A 7,745-nucleotide genomic window follows, 5' to 3' on the forward strand; every position below is an offset into this window, starting at 1 on the left:
AATATAGAGTAGAATCGAGGTAAAGGTTGAAGTTGGCTCGCTTCTCTGATTTTTCCAATAGGCTTGGCCTTACGTCATGTCACCATAGGCCCGCCACCAAAAGCCTGTGTAAGACGCTTCCCTCTTTGAGGATGCTGATGCGCCCCATAGAGCACTAACATACTCCGGTGTACAACCACTGGCCAGTCAGCTCGATACAAACCCACTGTGTACCGCGGCAACAAAACAACTGAATTGTAGTTATAGCAGCGTTTATAATGACAAAGGCTATTGAACAAGTTATAGTTTTATGGGGTGCAGAAAATGCAGACAAAACGTTCAAGAACGCTCTGCTTGACGCAACGTAAAAAGCGTGCGCAGAGCCTCCTATCTAAAGAATAATAAAAGAAAAGGAAAATACTATGCCGCTAACATGCCGCATGGCGTTCCACATGTAAACGGGCACAAATCAGAATCAAAAGCGTCTTTTTCTTTCGTAAAGATGTGGATGTGTCGGACCGCCTATGAGAGGTGTGTATAATACGGCAGCATAGGAAGGTAAATCAAAGGTGAGTAACGAGAACTAATTTGACAAGGGAGGCAAAAATGGAAACCGATTTTGTTCGTTGCGTTGCACACTTAAGAGGAGCAATGGAAGATGACGAAAACTTAACAGAACTTGAGACGCAAAAAAAAAAAACGAGTAAGTAGAAGAGGGCGAACCGTCATTACAGAAAAGCTGTTACTTTTATTATTATCACTGTTGGAGCCGCACCTAAGTGTAAATCTTAAAATTCAGAAAAATCGACGAAATCTTTGGACGTAGTTGTGACGTCCTTTTCTCTTCTGCGATAGCTACTTCGTTAGTGTTATCCCGAAAGCTATCTCGAAAGCGATGTCGTAGAAACATGCCTGATGCGATGAATGGCCATTGCCAGCAATCATTCGTATAGGCTAGAGTTAGATGCTATTTAATTGGCCATTTAACTGATACTTGATAGAACTTACTGAGGTACCTTGGACGTAAGTGAGATTACCTTAAACTATCTCACATTCAAAGATTTAGGGCACGAATTTTCCGGTATAGTAATTAATTTCGGTTTCAGTTCTCCTAATAGCTACTAACAATTATGTAATTTAGTCACTGCATTGTATTCGTATGACCTATAATCAACTCCATTAAGTATGCTTGTAAGTAGATATAGATACGCCACAAACTCATAGATTAAACCGCTTGCCAACGTTCTTCTTTGTAGGATGTTCGACAGCGTTAAGGTTGGCGCAGTTCTTCCCATCGACCTTAGAGAGGAACACAAATGCTACCGGAAGAAGAGTAGGAAGAAGTAAATCTCCCAATCTCGCATAGCGAGACCTAGGCATAGTAACTCCATCGGAACCGTTGAAGTGGTGGCAATAGATGATATAGTCAGCAAACAGCGTGCCACGAAGCATTATTCATTTCTAGCGCAAGTATACGATCCGTTCGCTTCTTTTTGATATATGTATGATACATGTGCTCGTACTTGATGTATTTTGTAGATGCATTCTCGCTTCATTGTATTGGCTAAGATCTGACGAAAGGCGACGAGATCGATGCTTCTTTGAAAGGCCAATCTACTGCTCCTTATGCGTAGCAGGCGAGCTCAGCAGAGAAGCCTGGCGGTCCTATCGCTCGTCGAAGAGGTCATCATCATCAGCACTGGTGGTTCTAATCGACTGCTGCCACTGAAAGCTCCAGATGGAAAGATTCTTTAAGCATGAACATAGCCCTATTGCTTTACGCACGACCCCAGCCATCTTGGCCAAAATCTAGGCCGTACCCACTTTCCTACCTAGCTAGCGACTCAGACCCGCTGCCTAAACAATAGAGATAGCCGTATAACAGCAACAAGCAGGCTGAAATTCGCCATGACGTTATGGAGCGTTCTGAAGACTCAACGGCTAGTCTATGCAGTTGGTTGGTTGTTAAGCGGTCAAGAGAAAAAGTCGAGAGAAGAGCAACGATGAAGACAGGAGAGTAGTATAGTTGAGTTGAAATATTCAGAACGGTTATACGTTGCGGTCTCTTCTATTCGGTTACAAAAATATCACTTGTGAAACCGTGTGCTGACGTAGTTGATCAGTTCAGCTGTTCTTTCTTCCTGTTCAGGTAACAATGCTGCTTAAATTTCTCGTTATCGGTATCGTACAAAATTCTATACCGTAACGTGTCAGATGAACATAGCCTGTGCTAATACAACTCTGTTAACAGGAAATTGTCGTGAAAAATTTCTACTTGGATCTAACTAGATATAACAGCTTGACAAGAAACCAGCGTCGGCCATATAGCCAATGTTATCTCTTGGCACCATTAAAAGTATTAGGTTTTTTACACATGCTTACAATGTAGTAGCAGTTGAGTCCTGCATGTGTCGCTGAGCCAAAGCAGATCGAGCTCTAGAAAAATGCTTTCACCTACCACCTACATATAGTACTTCGAAGCTTCTCATCCCCCACTTCAGCGATGGTCGTAATCTTTCAACAGGTGCCTACCTGATTCGTTGTCTTTGTTCCCGGTGATGCCCCATGGCTGGTTGGACCGCAACCACCAAGTTGCACACTGTACAGTCCTGGGCGTCTCCACGCTTATGAGACAACTTGGTCGATTGAACTTGGGATTTGGTCGATCGGAGAACTAACAACTGAAAGAAGCAACGAAGCGGACGCCGTCAATAGTTTGATAGGCAGTCATCAACGTTTTATGTTGCGTTGAAATTTCTCTAGTTGTTCACTGGCAGGCAATCGTCGGCCAAAAACAGTGAGCGACCACGAACGCATTACGTCGCCCCGTAGACTGACTGACAGGCGCATTAGCTTCCCACTCATAAAGAGCCATACACACATGCATGTATACATCATATACACGCAACATAGAACAACGTCATTCCTGTTGTTTTACAAGTGGGCAGGACAGGTACGAATTGCAGTAGATAGCGATCACCACGATGCTTGTGCTCGCACCTAGACGACTGTGTGCCAGGAACGGCAACAGTGACGACGAACGAAACAGCAGAAGGACCATCTCAGCATGGAAGGAACGATCGTCGTTTTTACATAGAGATACGGGGGGACCCAGACGAAGAGGTAACGCAAGCAGGTTGGAAGCCGGCACAACTAACCCGATAACAGCGTCGTAGTTAGAATATATCAGACTGAAGGAGCGAGCAAAAAAAATTACGCGAGTGAAGAGGATTTATGTATTATCTGCTGTGATCGGGGCACCAAAGTCAAAAGTGTACGCTGCTCTTACATCTTCTGCTATTACTTGCGCGACTGCTGCGGCCGCGGAGGTCTGCTGCGAAACATTTTGCTGCTACCGTCGCTGCTGTTTCTGGCCGTCATCGGAGCTGCATGCTATCACGATAGAGAGATAGACACGCGAGGTCAAAGATCGCTCGATGGTTCTCTATTCGTTCGCAGCGCACAATACACAAGGGGGTTTTAAGACCTGAGGTCAGTCATTGAAGAGGTGATAGAACTCAGTGAACAAAGCGTTTCTTTCAATAGGACCAAGGAGCGCCAACATTTATTTTATTGTTACCAGTTTAAATTCATGAAAAAAGCGATCAAGCGTGTAAGGGCATGCGTGTGAGGGGATAGTCTGTAAGTTCCTCGTTTTTAATATCCATTGAGCTAAATTGATTAAAGATAACTGGTACCAATAGGGCAAATAATAGATAATTTTTTTTTAACACATATTACGGGCATTTCCAAAAGGTAAGGCCTGCTTAGTTAAAAGCATCTGTCGCTATTGGAACTTTGAAATAGCAAAAAGGAATTTTGTGAACGAGAGTCCATGTCTGTCTTTATAAAGGAAACCAAAAGTTGCTTCGGCCATGTGGCAGTAGTCTTGAAGCAACGGGCCGCTCTTATCTAATCGAATAATCATCGACCTTCGAGTTCAAACAGATACATGGAGTAACATCAGAATGTGCTGAATCTGTTGATCTCAATCCTTGAACCCTCTTCGGTGAATTCGATTTCAGAAGCGGTCTCGGGAATACTCAATATCTTTAAAGACCTGTGCTACCTTCTTATCAGTTTTAAAGTTAACGCAAGCTACTTCGAGTCTTTGCTTTAATGCCAATAGATAATTCCGCCAAAAAATTGATTTCTCAGAAAATCGTGCTGAAATACGCGCCAAAAAAGTACGCTAGACTTAACCTTCAACATTTTTCATGAATGAGCCAATGAAATCCTCGTCGGGTCGCCTTCAAGACAGTTCTGAGACTTACGATATGTATTTATATATAAATAATATATAGAATAATGTAGATATCAGTGTTTGTAAAAATTTGCGCTGCTGAAGTAAAAATATCTGTGCAAAAATCACACACGATAGCGGATTCTGGTTGTAGATACCCTAGACACCAACGGATTCAATTTAGCAAATTTAAGATTATCGGTTGAAAAATGTGCCGTTGGACACTTTGAAGCGGGAAATCTTAATCATGTATTTTCCATTGGCGGACATAAACAACAAATAGCAATGACTAGCCACCATCAAAGAAGTTCTATGACCGTTACTTTAAACTAGGCAAAAGATGTGACCGTCCGCGCAGCACTAGATCTTATGCTCATTCATTCCAACCCTATGTAGGATCTGCGTGACCTTCAAGTTGCTTTGGTGAAGAAGACACTAAAAGGCTTAGGTGTGTATACATAGAACGCGCTGTGTTTTAAATGACAAACATTTGTCAGATTTGTAGCAACTCTCTTTCGATCTGGCATCATTGATATACAGACTCTCGAACGTATCAACAGGCATCTCTCCAAATTTGAGGACATGCTCCAGACGGTTACTAGATCTTACAACAGCATTTTACAACAACCCATTACTCACAAGTCGTGTATTACTAGTCTATATTGAAAGCACTTTAAAATATAGCACGCTTGTTTTACACATATATGCACCATTGCAATCAAGCTCTTAAGTAAAAGGCGTAATAATTATTATGTCATTATAATTCATCTTCTACAATAAGGAGCTTCTTTCGGCGCTTAGTTAACCGAACAAACATTTGATATCTAGCAGTTGGTACCTTTATTGATTGAGCAATGCTTGTATTTTCACCGCGCTTAGGTTACGCATTAACGTCCCCGTCAAGAAATAGGCTCATGGCCTTTATATCAAACACTACATACCAACAGCTAGATGTGACTCAAGACCGGTGCAGGTCTAGCAATCAGTAGCTCTAAAAATTGATACTCTCGTACGATTCCAACACGTTATGTAGCAATCCATCATCATATGAATGCTCTTTGTGGATTCCATAAACATATCGATTTAGATAGTCCACACATTGCAAGGACAATGTATCAATGCCATTGAGGTCTTCCCACCTGACGAATTGCATGATCACATGTGCTCAAATACGGGTTCCCTTAACGTATATGTATTTACATACATATATATATAACAATCGTTCTCTCAATTTTGAAAAATATAGAATACTAATAGATTTTATAAGCTTCGCAGAATCTACAAGACTTCTTTTACATCAAATTCTAATTAGAAAAGCTCTACAGCTCACGTATCCGCAACGTATGCCGCAACGAAAACTGGCGTTTCCGATGTTTTCAACGTCCTGCTACCACACCATTTCAAGCATAGTAATATTATCTACACACTGCCGTATTGTTTGGCTTTGTTAGCCGGTCCGTTCGTTAAACGTAGCATCTCATTTGAGGGGACTGCGCAGCTCTAAGGTACCGTTTGTTCCGGTACGCAACTATTATGTTGGAAGTGATATGAAATACATAATTTAAGATACTGGAACATTTCGATCCTCATAAAGTATCCTATCTTCCCAAATGGACAAAGTGTCCGAGTGATGAGGGAAGCACAACAGATAATAAGCCTTTAGCAGATCATTCCTGTTCCCATATTTCCTAAACATAAATAGACATTTAGACGTTCATGTTATTGTTATAGTTAGAATCACTGTCGATCGTTGTGGAGAGACCTTGCTAATCTACTGCATTACTAAAGAACTGCTAAAGCTAGTCTGAAGCGATCTGACGACCCTGGCCAATATATCATGTTAATGATAAGAAGCATATCTTACCATTTCAACAATTTCATGTATAATCACACATACATATATGCTTACCTAAGAATCATTTGATCGAGATAGAAAGTTACGTGTAGATTATCTAACGATATTAGGACCCCAGTGTCTTACAGCGCGTGCATATCACACATCCTCGTGCCATAAATAGCAGCCTGAGCTGACGCATCGTTCTGTTGCATGCATAACCTAGACAGATAGGATTTCCATGATAACAGCTGAAGGGCCGATGTCTCAGAGACAAATGTCTCAGTTTCATTTCGATTTACGTTTCCCAAATAAAAACAGAACTTACTCCAGGCCATTTATTCTCCGATGACAGCAGGAGGTCAATTTCAAAACAATCGTAATCTGCCTAATATTTTCGACTGCTGCCGTTCTTAACCTTAACGAGTAAACGGCTACACTAGTAGTCACCTGTGGTAGCAGATACGATGGTGGGAGGATCACCGATCGAAAGTATGCTCTTCAACAACAAGCGATGCCATCATTGTCTAACCATTACTCACGTGATCGGCACTGTCCGCTGTAGTAGCAGCGAGACAGTAACACACAGACCTGCGATACGGCCTCATATACATATCACGCCACTTAAGGCACACAAACTGCTAACAGAGGTCCGTCTTTTTCTTATTTGCTCTACCTCTCAGTCTTTGGGTTGAAGCGTCCTTTCAGCTACGTCGTTCGGAGCTCGAGACAACGACCTCATAAAATTAAAAAAACAAAAAAAAATCAGCAAACCAAACCTTTACTAGCCTGTTTCTGCCGGCGTTGAGAAACAGAACGACAGCAGGAAGCAACTGTAGAATGAAGCGGGACGTTAGGGACGCTACTGCCGCTCGCTTACGGCCCACAAAAGCTTTTTTCTTTTCTAGCGAGAAGTGTTTTCTAGATGAAAGACGGCGGCGAAGAGACCAAAACGACTTCGTTGTCCTGCTGGAAGGACGTATCCAAGAAGACCTTTTCTGTGCAGCATCGATGCGTTGCAGCTATGATATGCGACGCAATGAGGTGCCTTATCGGCAAGAGGCTGCCAACTTCAGTACGCGTGTCGTTTTGCCGCCGGCTAAAATAATATCGTCTTGATACAAACAGACAGACAGCGAAAACACAACCAGTTAGTCGGATGTTATTGTGACGGTGGTCACAGGCGACCGCTTCACGGGATGTTGTCTTGCAGTAGAGCGATCAGGCAACGCTTAGAAAACCGATAGGCCGGCTATAGGCGTAAGTCGCGAGTGCTTCTTTTCTGTTGTTCCGGCTGGGCCATGAGGGCCCTATGCGGCGGGCGGTTCGACCGTCCGCAGTAGCCAATCCGGCTGACGGTTCAATATTACTTCGTATAGAATCTGTGTAACGGAATAACAGAGGCCGTTTTTTGATCGGTTCCAGACGCTTTTCCAACGTTTCACTCCACATCTACTTTCGGTTTTCCTGTGTCAGACCGCCTCGTGGCGGCGACGACGACGGCGGCTGCTGCTGCTGCTGCTGCCATCGTCAAAAAAAACCGACGTTTCGTAAAGCGCTACGCGATCTAGGCGAGCGAACTGTTTTCGAGTTGGGGGCCTGCAGCGGCATTCATTTTCGAATTAAGTCCCTGTCGTCATATGGCAGTAGAAACTTGATGGTTGTCGCATCGCATTGGCCATGTTTTGA

At 43.0% G+C, this 7,745-nt stretch overlaps 1 long non-coding RNA gene across 2 annotated transcripts; it reads right to left on the reverse strand.

Moving 5' to 3' along the window:
- Positions 1–687: 687 nt before the first annotated feature.
- LOC111261524 (uncharacterized) lies at positions 688–7,115 on the reverse strand. 2 transcript variants are annotated; one of them, XR_002681045.2, is made up of 3 exons: positions 6,836–7,115; positions 2,512–2,660; positions 688–1,711 (listed from the first exon to the last, which is right to left on the reverse strand). It is a non-coding gene; the product is annotated as an uncharacterized LOC111261524 (long non-coding RNA). The 2 variants fall into 2 exon arrangements; XR_015311538.1 differs by lacking the exon at positions 6,836–7,115 and having other exon boundaries at positions 2,512–2,794.
- Positions 7,116–7,745: the final 630 nt, after the last annotated feature.

Source organism: Varroa jacobsoni, unplaced genomic scaffold (assembly GCF_002532875.2).
Source record: "Varroa jacobsoni isolate VJ856 unplaced genomic scaffold, vjacob_1.0 scaffold_564, whole genome shotgun sequence".
Taxonomy (NCBI): domain Eukaryota; kingdom Metazoa; phylum Arthropoda; class Arachnida; order Mesostigmata; family Varroidae; genus Varroa; species Varroa jacobsoni.